Source organism: Hyla sarda, chromosome 6 (genome assembly GCF_029499605.1).
Source record: "Hyla sarda isolate aHylSar1 chromosome 6, aHylSar1.hap1, whole genome shotgun sequence".
NCBI lineage: Eukaryota > Metazoa > Chordata > Amphibia > Anura > Hylidae > Hyla > Hyla sarda.
The window spans coordinates 163,417,615-163,431,374 of record NC_079194.1 but is presented as its reverse complement, the minus strand read 5'-3'; the positions used below and the strand labels follow the sequence as shown (position 1 = coordinate 163,431,374).

General features: G+C 40.6%; 1 non-coding gene across 1 annotated transcript; it reads right to left on the bottom strand.

Annotated features, from left to right (window-relative positions):
• Window positions 1-8,652: 8,652 nt before the first annotated feature.
• LOC130277921 (U2 spliceosomal RNA) lies at window positions 8,653-8,842 on the bottom strand. Its single transcript, XR_008845635.1, has one exon. It is a non-coding gene; the product is annotated as a U2 spliceosomal RNA (small nuclear RNA).
• Between the last annotated feature and the right edge of the window lie 4,918 nt (window positions 8,843-13,760).

Here is a 13,760-nt window from a genome sequence, read left to right as displayed (position 1 = left end):
AAATAATTTTTACATAGAAGGATACCATAAAGAGCTAGATACACCACCACCCGACTGTGCCCCTCCTGTGGAAGGCTTGCTTACATCCTTATCATCAAACTCCTTCTCATCATCTCCACCACAACTCACAGTATAAACATCTAATGTCTGATCAAAGGCTCCTTGCCTTCCCTCAGCATATCCACCATAATGCCTGACAATTTCACACCCACACCTACCACCACCAGTCCCACTAGCCAAAGGTTCTACCTCCAACACCTCTGCAACACACTCCAAAGGCAGACTGTGACACAACTCCTCATAGCTAATGCTATTCTTTTGCTTAACAGTAGGGAGAGAAACAAAGACATAGACGATTGAACAGAACGTCTAGGATGGACATTTTCACAGCACCATTTAACTGTAGACAATGAGGAATTCACTGACACTTGGCTGACACTTGGCTCAACGTCACATGATCAGACCCTTCTTTCTTGAAAGAGTCACCCAGTTCACAAGGGCCATACTATCCTCCTAAACCAAACAACCCCTGGAGGGCAGTGACAACTTTTGCTTGCTGATAATGCCGCTGCTACTACTACTACCACCAGTCACCTGGCTGCTGCTACTTCCTGTACCGGTACCTGTTATGTTTTGGGGTGATTTGGCAATTACCACATAGTCAAGTGGCAGAAAAACTGCCAGTCAACTTTCAATCTTTACGCTTTCAATGTGTTTTTATGTTAAACACAGGTAGAAACATAATGGGGGAGATTTATGTAAACATGTGCAGAGAAAAGCTGACCAGTTGCCTATAGCAACTATTTAGATTGCTTCTTTATTTTTCAGAGGCCTTTCAAAAATTGATAAAGCGATTTGATTGGTTGCTATGGGCAGCTGTTCAACTTTTGCTCTGCACTGTTTTTGATAAATATCCCGTTATATGTCTGATTAAACCAAGAAAATACAGGCAATTTGACCTTAAAATTGAAATTCCACATTCACTTGCAACACTTTTAGTAATTTTTTTTATTTTTTTTTATAACATAGGGGTTGGGGTTGTGACTTAAAGGTCTTGGCCAATCTACACAGGCAGAACCCACTGGCTCTTCTGCAAAGGTAAGACTGGGTGTGACTCTTCCTCCGGACCTTGTCTAGTCGAGTGACAGACTCTGAGGATTACCTTCTGGATGCCCTTTGGAAAGCCTGAGAAAATGTAAGTGAGGAAGGAATTTTACCATATGTTACCATGGCACACTCCTGTGAATACACGTATGTATATTGGACATTTGCTAGCACAGAACTACTGTCAAGTCTTACATTTCTCCAGAGATGTCATATCCTAAGTACTGTAAGGGGGCGAGGCAGGTACACACAGTTGTAGATCCAGGGCAGCCACAGCCTCTGAGTCAGCAGTTGTTACAAAGACGTAACAAGTCTAGTCTTAATTCTTCCGTTAAAAGTCAAGTTAATTCTCAAATCCTCAGTCTCATCTTAAAATTGCAGTGGTGAACAAACCAGGAGCAAAGTAGTAGATCCAGGTTAGCCATAAGCCTCTGAGTCTTACATGTAGTCCTCCTGAGATTTACTCAAGTTACCAGTTACTTCTAAAATTACCAAATGTACTATTTCAAAGTGTATTCTTCTGCATTGGATCTGCCCCAGGAGTAAAGAATAGGTTGTTTTCTATAATCCCTGGCTGTAGATGTATTATTTTCCTGTGGCCTTAGTACAGATTAATGCATTACAACCCTTATCATGCATCATTTACTGCAAACACAACCCTACTTCTGGCATCACAATCTTGACCATTGCCAGATAGTGCTTGCATAACTTCTTCATGCATGACATGAAGAGATAAGGTGCTTGTTTATAAACAAGCACCTTACCTCTCCATGTCATGCCTGAAGAAGCTGCGCAAGCGCAGTGAAATGCATTGCATCTTGGGATTAAAGGTTGCATGTTTTACCTTGGCTGTGCATCGAGTCTGTCCTGTGCCATTCTGAGCCGGCATCTCCATTGAAGTCCATCCTATTATTACCTATATAGTAGTTCGGCCCCCACACTGCCCCCCCTCTATAGTAAGGCAAAGGCTTGACAAAGGCTACACTATAGCCGAAACGTTACACTGCTGATGACCTAAATAAAGACCACAGCCTTTTTGAAATTGGGAGTCTGCATACTTTTTGCTGTGACCTATACCATTTGGATGTTCTGTATCTGGACTGGTTATCCGGATGGTCACGGGCATAAGAGCAGGGACTAGTGCTGTCTTCACTCCTTGACGTGCCCCCTCTATAGTAGTTAGGTCCCCCCAAACTGCCCATGTATAGTTGTTAGGTCCCTCACACTTTCCCGGTACAGTAGTTAGGTCCCCTACTCTGCCTCTGTATAGAAGTTAGATAACCCTCCCCCAATATCTATTTAGGTCCTTCACATGGTACTTAGGCTATCTCCGTGCACAACATATAGTAATTAGGCCCCCTTACACTGCCTCCTTATGGCAGTTAGGCTACTTTTGTGTCCCACATATAGTAAATAGGCCCCCTCACACTGCTCCTCTATGGTAGTTAGGCTATTTCTGTGCCCCCCCCCATATAGTAATAAGGCCCACTTACACTGCCCCCTTCCCCAGCCTTCTGATTTACACAGGAAGAGGAGACAGTGCTGCTGATTGAGAGAAGAGGCTTGTACCTGCCTGTCAGAAAGCTTTCTGCAGCATTCACAGAAGAAGTAGTTGCTTCTCCATATAGGTAGCCTCCAAGAGTCTATGGCTGCACTGGAGGGGGGAAGCGTGTGCAGTGTTGCCCTGTGTGTGCAAGAGTTGGCTGCATCCATCACCACAACAGGAAGAGACCAGGTGGGCAGCAAGCAATTTGCGGGAGTCCCTTAAAGATGCACACACAATTAAAAGCTGAAGTGCCAGGCAGTGCCGTAATCAAGGGTCAGCTGCTCCTTTTGCCTTGCATTAAAGACGGCCCTGAAGAAAACAATGAAAGCCACCTTGGCATGTTTATTGTGAAGCTGGTGGACATGCGGATCAAAATGGAGACATTGATTATGGAAGCCTCAGCATGTCTTTGGATGTCTGTCATAACATGGAAGCAAAGGCAGGTGGACTCTGTGACCACTGCTGTGTGAACACTGTAATGACTGATATGTCATTTGGGGAGCAATTTGAGCATAAGGTGTTACCTTGGAAAATTGAATTCATAAACTGCAACAGTTGATCCTGGTGGTTATTCTGGTGACCCCATTATGCAGGTCTTGTATACCCAGGTGAGGTTTGTGAGCAGGGTCCATGCCCTGAGGAAACTGGACTGACCAATGGGTATATATACGCCAGTACCACCTAACTTGTTTGACTTGAGCCACTACTGAGGTTATTCTTTGTCATCCTCCCCCCTTTAACTCCACTAAAAGGATCTGGACTTTGCTGCAGTGAGGCAATAGGTCTCTGTAGGAGAAGTCCTGGTATAGATGTCAGCTGGCCTTGCAGCCGGGAGATACTTGTATAAAGCACCAAACGATCAAGCAAAAGAGCAGTCTGGAAATAGGCCAAGATCTAGGCTGGTAGAGATTTTTTTGTAGTAGTGTTCAGGCAGCCAGTCAGGATAAGCAGCACAAATTTAGTAGTAAGGACCATGGTGAGGTCAGACATGAGTGTAAAGGACTGTTCAGGATAACAGGTAGAGACTGGGTCTTACACAGCAACAGATCAGTAAATAGATGAACTAAAAGGACACTAGCGGACATCTACTCTTCAGTTTGTAATTGGTGAAGCTATTTTAAAAAATACCAAGTAACTGAATATGGCTGAGGAAGGATTTGGGGTGTGTTTTCTGGCTCTTTAAGAGGCAGAATAGGAGCATGTGCACACTCTAAGGGCAGAGCCAGGAGCTTCAATAGTAACTAGAACATGGCAGTGAGAGAGAGCATAGACCAGCTCCTGTAGGCTCCATATTGACCTTGCTATAGGGCTTGCTCTTCACTATGTACCACCATTTCAACCCTCTTATCTCTACTAGTGTTGAGCGCGAATTTTCAAAATGCAAATTTTTACTGCGAATATCGGCATTTCGCGAATATTTTGAATATAGTGATATATTTGTAATGACAAATATTTGTTTTTTTTTTGTTTTTTTGCGAATATATGCAAATATGCAAATATATGCAAATATCGCCACTTCCAGTCAGAGGACACTGATCCCTCCCTTCTTTTAGGTGAAAGATATCATCGCGCATGCACACTATGCAAATTTAATTCCGAATTTTTGCATGGAAAAAAAAAGAGAACATACATAGCGAATATGCAAATTTCATGAATATAGGACGAATATTCGTCCATATATTTGCGAAATATCGCGAATTCGAATATTGCCTATGCCGCGCTCATCACTAATCTCTACTAAATAACTTTAAAGTCTTAAGGCCATAGATACGTTTTTGGGAGTTTGTTTATTTGGTTGCAATTGTGCCCACAACTTGATCAGTATTAAAGTATCTATACAATGCCATAATATAGGACATCTATCCCAGTTACTGGTTCCCTGTAAGATCCTCTGTAATACTCCCCACAGACATATGTTCCTTTCTGCTCCTATGTCAGGAAAGACAACCACAGCATTGAAATATAGATTTACATGTCACTCCTTTAACTCTTCAGGTTATCATTGATCAGCGCTCTTCGGTTCCTTCAGGCCTTGTATAAATAAGCAGACAAGCAGCACAAACCCTGACGATAGAAATATTCCAGCAAATTTATCACGGTCCCCCGGCAGATGTGCCAGCCGCCACCTCCAAGACGACAGCATTCTAGGCTATCTAGTAACAGGGGGCAGATAAGAATAGAAATGAAGTGATTTATTCGTTTATTTCTCCAGCTCTGCGGCCGATTGGCCAATATAATACTGATTATTCTTTCCCTTCCTTTCTGATCAATTATCTTTCACATCAATATTTGCTTATAACTTCCAAACAGATTGAGGCCTCCTGTAACCCACATCACTCAATCCTCCGCGCACAGATTCAATTTAGATAACAGAGAACAAAAGTTACAGGATGTTTCCTTTGCACTTTTCTATTAAATCCAGTAACAATTCAATTTTTATTATCCATTTAGCCATTTCCATGTCTTGTTAGCTCAGGATAATTCAATGTATCCCAAATTTAACAAAGATGAAGCATAGAAATAAAATGGCTCAATACTAACGATAAGATATGGATTTTCTCCATGAACTCTTCCAAATGTTGATGCCTTCTCTTCAAATAAATCTGCTTTTGGTTTAATAGAAAAAAATGTCACTGTGTACACTGCAATAAACTGCAATGTGTACTACGAGAAATATCTCAAAAGTAGAAAGATAGAATATATCTTGAAAGATGGATTTTTATGCTCAGTAACCCAGATATCTCAATCTCCATAAACCTTCTTATAGTCAGAAAGGAACATTGTTTATCTTGGTGCCACAGCTGCATGATAGAGGCACCATAGAGGCGACCTATACTGCAGTTGTGGGGTCAGTGGAGGAATGGACGTTGGCACTGAATAAAAAAAAAAAAATATATATATATATATATATATATATATATATATATATATAGAAAAGGTGATATCAAAGGTGATCCTGTAAGGGCCTGGGTTTGACTGCTTCCTCTGCACCCCATAATGTTATGTTCCAGTTCAACCCTTTATGTTCTGAATGAGGATTTATAAAACCAACAATAGAAGAGGGGGTATTATTTTTATACGTCTTACAGGGTCCACTCAAGGCCTGGGTGTGACTGTTACCACTTTACTTCTTACAGCTATGGTTCTGAGTAGAGATGAGCGAACTCACAGTAAATTTGATTCGTCACAAACTTCTCGGCTTGGCAGTTGATGACTTATCCTGCGTAAATGAGTTCAGCTTTCAGGTGCTCCCGTGGGCTGGAAAAGGTGGATACAGTCCTAGGAGAATCTTTCCTAGGACTGTATCCACCTTTTCCAGACCACCATCTCTAGTTCTGAGCATTGAATGACTTGTATTTGTTATTTTATTTGTGTTGGTTACTTGGTTGCTTTTTTGTCCTTTTCCTTAGTTTATATCAGCTAGGAAAAATTTAGCAGTGTGTCTATCAGCTTTGTGCTGACAGATTCCAGGTAACTACCAGCAGAATTTTGAATGCAGTTCTGAATCGTATACACAGCAAAATATAGGCTGATGTCTAGCTGAGAGCAATACTTTTATTTACCAAAGAAGTCTTTACTCCGTAAAGGCAAGGTCACATGTGCCGTATTTTGCTGCATATTTGCTGCTGCATACTTTCCTACCCATTAAAAGTCAATGGGAGATGTATCAATACATGTGCAGAGAAAAAGTTGCCCATAGCAACCTATCAGATTGCTTTTTTCATTTTGCAGAGGTCTTGTTAAAAATTAAAGAAGATATCTGATTGGTTGCTATGGGTAACTGGCCAACTTTTCCTCTGCCCAGGTTTTGAAAAATCTCCCCCAATGAGAAGCAAAATCTGCTGCAGAAAATATGCAGCACAATACGGCACGTGTGACCCTGCCCTAAGGTCTATTGAGGGAATGTATATCTATAAATCAAGTTATTTTTCCTGTGGTTTTCCTATGTGCACGTCAAGTGTTTTTCCAAAAATGTATCAAAAAGTTGCACAGGTTCATACATAGCTGAATGGCTTAAAGGGGTATTCCAGGATTTATTTTATTTGACTGTGCTACAGAGGCTCTAAAGTTAGTGTACTTCATAATATAGTGTTTGTACCTGTGTGTGACAGTTTTCTCACAATTCTTATGTGATTTTCACACCAATATTTATGTTTAACCACATACAAAATGACTGTTGTCTCACATTTTTCCCAGGTTGCAATGACCTGACTCATTAGTCAGCTGATGACAGGGAGCCTGTCTGCTTCAATGGGTGGAGCGATCGCTTGGTGGGAGAGAGATCAATCTGCAATTAATGCAACAGCTGTTGGCACCCTGATTGAAAACCACAGGTCTTTTGAATGGATGAAGCTCATTTATGTTTCAATGGGTGGGGTGGCTGATGTGTGGGAAGGAGGAAGGCAAAAAAGAAAAAGGCAAACAGGAAATACCGGTTCACAAACAGCTAGCCACAGTGTTATGGTAATCTCACAACATAGCCATTTAGCCCCAAGACAAGTGCAGATCCTTCCTAAGCAGGTACGTATTAAATTTACCTTATGGTGGATAACCCCTTTAAATCTAAGCAAGTTTCAAAGTGTGGTCTCGAGTGAGATTGTGCAAAAAATGTGAGTGTGCAAACATTTTTGACTATTTTCAATCGTCTCATTTGATAAATCAGCTCTTTTGACTTCAACTCACTACTTATTGAAAAATAATATACGCGTTAAAGTTAAAAACGTCTTGTGCAATTCACCCCAAAAAGACATAAAATCAATGATAAGTTCCTCAGTATGTCCCTTTAATTAAGTTTATATTTATACACATACATAACACTGAAATGTATGCTTCTAGGTATCATGGCACAACTATAGTTATCAGCAAATGCATACATCAAATCCCAATTACCTGTATCAAAGTCTTCCCAGCATCTAAAGGCAGAAGCATTGATTTTATCTGCTTAGCCGTGGTGTGATGAATTGGATTAATCATGCAGTTGCTGAAAGTTTATCTATGCTACATAAATCTGGAGTGATCCGGGGTAATGAAGGTGGATGGGATCAAAGTGGTTTCCATAGAACCTTGTCAGATATCTGATCATCACCTGGAAGGAATGAATGTGGATGTCACTTGGAGGGAGTTGTCCCCCTTAGTGAATATGGAGACTTATGAAGCACAATACGACGAGATGAGGGTGAGCACACACTAGAGGGATTCTATATTACCATGGATCCCATAAGGCTGCTCTTACACTGCGCAGTTTTGTTTCAGTTTTTGCAGCAGCTTTGAAGCCAAAACCAGGTGTGAATCATAATGAATTAGACCATATAAAGAACAGATGCTGCTCCAACTCTTTGTTGAATCCACTCCCGTTGTGGAATGAATTAAATAAAATAAAAATAAAAGAGAAGTATTAGCATCTTATATATTATGTAATTTATTATGATCCACACCTAGCTTCAAAGATGCAATAAAACAGCAGCAAAACTGCATAGGGTAAGAGCAGCAACATTTTTTAAAATATTTTCCAGTTACCATTGATGTTGATAGAGGTTGAATTGATCACAATGGGAACAACAACAATGGCCAAGTGCTAACTAAAGGGGATCGGTTTGCATCGGTTTTTCCATTGCTTTTGTCACACCAAATTTAAAGGGGTCCTCCAGTGGAAAACATTTTATTTTTTTTTTTTCAAATAAACTGGTGGCAGAAAGTTATACAGATTTGTAAATTACTTTTATTAAAAAAAAATCTTAATCCTTCCAGAATTTATCAGCTGTTGTATGCTGCAAAGGAAGTATACCACACAGTGCTCTCTGCTGACACCTCTGTCCATGTCAGGAACTGTCCAGAGCAGGAGAGGTTTGCTATGGGGATTTGTTTCTACTCTGGACAGTTCCTGATACAGACAGAGGTATCAGCAGAGAGCACTGAGGTCAGACAGAAAAGAACAACTCAACTTCCTCTGGAACATACAGCAGCTGGTAGGTTCTGGAATTAGATTTATTTATAAAAAAATTTTTTTTTGCACTGTACCCAAAGATACAGCCATATCGGGTCAATGCATAGGGCGACTGAAGCAAGCTTCGAAATCGGCCCCCATTCTCAAAAATCCATTTAATATATGGTCCCAGATAGAGGATGTATCAGATATTAAACTGATAAGAACAGATACTGCCCTTGATCTAAGCCAAAAGACAGATAAGCAATTAGAATTTGATTTTTTAATAGAAGTAATTAAAAAATGTCTTTAACTTTCTGGAACCAGTTGATTTGGGGAAACAATTTTTACCCCCTTAACTATGAAAGGGGGGGGGGGGGTTACTGTCACCTTTAGGCCATGTTCTCCCAATGTATTTTTCGACTGTAAAATGCCATGTTCACAAATAGAAAACTTTTTCAACCTGTGAAATGCCTGTAAAATGCCTTTTTTATGGTTAAAAACCCTATAGTAAAATGGCTATTTGTGTGCACAAATATTAAGGGGAACTAGCCATCAGGTTTAACCCTTTATAAGTATCTTATATATGTGAGGAACAGGTCTCTTACCATGTAAATTAAAAAAGCACCAATTAACCTCCTACCACTGGGACCTAGTGGTGGATGCTATAATAAATTGGCAGCAATGATTGCTATGTGATGCCGGCACAATGGGAACTGTCCTAGATAAGTCCAGTTACTAATGATTCAGGTGGTAAATGTCCATTAGATGTAGATAATTCTGGGCATATAGTTCTTATAAAAGCATGTCACCCATGGAGTCCCGCTAGTTCCGTATGGTAACGGACCTGTTACACTCTGCGGCGGACCTGATGGATAAACCGCTGATAGCTTCTCACTGGAAGAAGTTCTCACGGAGGCAGACGATGTTGGTCTGTGCTGACTTAAGCAAATTCCAGCAGATGTGGTCAGGCTGGAGCTCTGGAAGGAGCATGGTTGCCACAGTCAGGCTGGAGCTCCGGCAGGGATAAGATGAGGCTCGCGGTCTCACTCGTAGCGGGTAACGTCAGCAGCTGAAGCAAGCTCTGATCACAGGCAAATCCTGGATGGTTCAAATGGATACTGGATGTCCCCGATAAATGCCGTTGGTGCTGTGTTCACATGAATAGGATCGAAAGAACAAAGAAGAAAAAGTGTAACACTGAAAAAATATCAGCACACTAGTATAGGTAATGCAATTCAGACAATTCTTAATTAAGTACACACAATCCCCTAAAAAAAAACTACAACTGCAGTGCTAGGAAGGGAAAACAGTAAAATCAATTAAAAATAGGCTCTTTAAGAGCCTAAGCACAACCCTGGGGAGGGGCCATGAACCCCCTCACCTAGAACCTGGCACCCGTCCAATGTAAACTAGCTGATATTGCACTCCATCCAGAAAATATGCATGACATAGATATAATGTACAATCAAGACAACACGGAATAAATAGTAATGATGTGTCCAAATAATAAACACTGATATCAGCAATGTAAGCAATATCACTTTTACTTCCCAACTAATATTGCCACAATCCTGTTATACTTGCAGTCATGTCAATTGTATAGGAAACAAGCGTCCCAGACTGGATGGAGAGGCCAGATAGGTTATAGTATGTGCATGAAGACGGGAAAGGGCCACAAGAGACCAAGGAGACTTCCTCAGGGGAGAGAACCTTGGATCTTTTAGTTGTCAGCTGCACACATTGTCTGGTTTAATTTTGCATTTGTTTTCCCCAGTGTGAACATGCTCCAACTACATAATGAATATTTGGTCACACCTTGAGAATAAAAAAAAAAGTCTATTGATAGTTTTGTATTTAATAAAGACAATGTATCTCAACAGACCTCTATGGGAGAACAAATCAATATGACATTAGCGCAAAATTTTTAGAAACTAGAACATGCTATGACTAAAAGATAAAAAAAAAGTGGGAAGTCAAAAGTGTGTCTTATCTGTTAGATAAAGATCTGATATCCAAGGGTCTTAGTCTATCCAGGTCCCCAGCTGGAGACCTGGATAGTTTAGATTTTAATAAAAAATGGGATGACATTTGAGACTACTCAAGAGGTCTGGTGAAATTAGTAATAGACAGGAGAACTGAATTAATACATATCAATGATTCAGAGATAAATAAATTGAAGACAACTTGAGAAATATTTAAAACGACAGGATTTTCTATGCAAGAAATTGGATACATTGGAGATGGAAATACTTAATAGGAAAACCAAGAAACTAATGTGGCAGAGGTCAAACAATTCAAGTAAAATTCCTACACAAAACATATATCTCCCTCTCTCAGAATTTTTTTTAGGGAGGGATCATCATCATAGGCAGAGATCCGCTCCCAATACAGAATCACAACTCTCAGTGGAAACCTCAGAATTACAATTCACGGTGGCAACCACACAATACAACTTACAGGACATACAGAAGACCCTATCAAACCCAATATCACGAACCATACCGCAGGCAATACACTCCAAAAAGACATTATATTCAGATGCCTCACAACCAGAATGAATCCCCTCTCAGTCAAGACACTCACATTCTTCACAATATAAAACCAAAAACACTGTTAGTGGAAGCAGAGATACATCAGCCAACAAATGTAACCATATCCTCCAGAAAAAGAATACACGTAGAAGAATTGGGAATAGAAATCCTTCTCCAGCCTCCTCTAAAAATGGGGAAATTAAATTAGAATCACCAATGACATCTATTATTAATTTGAGCAACCACACTATTACTAAAGCGCAACAGACATTTCAGGAAAAGGGACTGAAATTTGCACCCACTCATCCACGACAAGTAGTGATGTCTGACTTTATACAAACTGATTGTAAACCTAAATTTTGTTTTTTTTCCAAAAAAGAAATGTGACCAGACATCACTACCTTCAAAAGGCTGGTAGAGTGTGATCTGCGCAAAATACCATGATACATTAAGGGGAACATCAATCATCAGGAAAAAAAAGCTATGAAAGAACTACAAAATAATAGAGATATAACAGTCTGCCCTACAGAAAAGGGGGGTTACTTAACACCAATGATTATAATCAAGAATGTCTTAGACAACTGAATGATGTTCACACATATACAAAATTAGTTAAAAAGATCCCACTGATAATTTTACCACACAACTGCACGATTTATGTAATTCAGCACTGGAGAAGGGTATTATCACTGTTAATGAATCTAAATTTATTTTGGGCACGCAAAGTAGGTTGCCTGTGTTCTATTGTCTACCTAAAACCCACAAGAGTCTACTGGATCCCCCTGGTAAACCAATAGTATCTGAGATAGGTTCTCTTACATCGAACCTATCCCAGTATGTGGATGAGTTCTTACAGCTATTTGTACAAAAAACTAAATCTTATTTAAAGGACACTACCCAGGTAGTGGCCATGGCAGAAACCATTGTTATTTTTGAACAACACATAATGGCCACCCTGGATGTGTCCTCATTATATACTATAATTCAACACGATCTGGGTTTAAAAGCTGTTAAGAGATTTCTGAAGGAAGGTCACATTAAACCTGAGCAGGTGGACTTTTGAAACCCAGGCAATCTACTTTATCCTAACTCACAATTATTTTTATTTTAAAGGGGTACTCCGCCCCTAGACATCTTATCCCCTATCCAAAGGATAGAGGATAAGATGTCAGATCGCCGGGGTCCCGCTGCTGGGGACCCCGGGATCGCTGCTGCAGCACCCCGCTATCATTACTGCGCAGAGCGAGATCGCTCTGCACGTAATGACCGGCAATACAGGGGCCTGAGCATTGTTACGTCACGGCTCCGCCCCTCGTGATGTCACGGCCCGCCCCAGTCAATACAAGTCTATGGGAGGGGGGCGTCATGCCCCCTGCCATAGACTTGCATTAAGGGGACGGGCCGTGATGTCATGAGGGCCGGGGCCATGACATCACACTGCTCCGGCCCCTGTATCGCCCGTCATTACGCACAGAGCGAACTCGCTCTGTGCAGTAATGATGGCGAGGTGCCGCAGCGGCGATCCCTGGGGTCCCCAGCAGTGGGAACCCGGCGATCTGACATCTTATCCCCTATCCTTTGGATAGGGGATAAGATGCCAGGGGAGGAGTATCCCTTTAAGGGTGATTATTATTTACAACAGACTGGTACCACCATGGGCACGGGGTTCACACCAAGCTATGCCAATTTATTTATCTTCATGGGAAGAAGATACCATCATTCCCAGGCTTGGCACGGACCTGGTGCTCTGGCGACGGTACATTGATGATATTTTTTTAATTTGGAAGGGGCCTTTGGTTAATTTACAGTCATTTATTCATGATATGAATGGTAATAGTCACAATTAAAATTTTACGTCCACCATTAGTAGCACACACATAGATTTTTTAGATTTAGAAATTAGGGTCATAGAGGGACATTTAAAATGTAACACATTCACAAAACTTACAGCTAAGAACAGTTATATCAGTTTTGAAAGTTCCCATTTACCACGTTGGTTACTAAATGTCCCTACTGGACAGCATCGCCATTTAAAATGAAATTGTACAGAGAATGAAAAATTTCTACAGGAGGCTGAACAACTTACTAGCCAGTTCCAAGAGAGAGGATATCCAGACACTGTGCTACAAAAATCACTAGAGAAGATCAAGGCTTTAGACAGAACACATTTTTTTACCCCCAAAGAAATCATATCTCAAAAGTCTATACACAATTTTAAGATAGTTTTACCTTTCAAGAATGCACACCAGAAAGTAGAACAAATCATTACCAGATATTGTGAGATAGTGAAGCAAAATAAAACAATAGGTGAACTATTACCACACCATCTGCCGATAATTTACACTAAAGCCCCCTACAAAACAAAACTCAATCTTGGATGAGTTCAAAAGGTTTTCATCGCTGTGGGTCTTGTAGTAGTTGTATGGTTGCCACCGGTCCAAGAAAAACCACGGTAGTACATTCTCATTCAAATGACTTCAAGTAGCAGAGTGAGGACTGTATTAAGTGTAACACAAAGGCAGTATTATATATTTTGGAGTGTGGTTTCAGAAAACAATATGTGGGAAGAACCAAGAGACCTTTAAAAGATAGAGTGGCGGAACATATTAATAACATCAGGAAATGATAACAAAAACACCCATTATCCATGCAT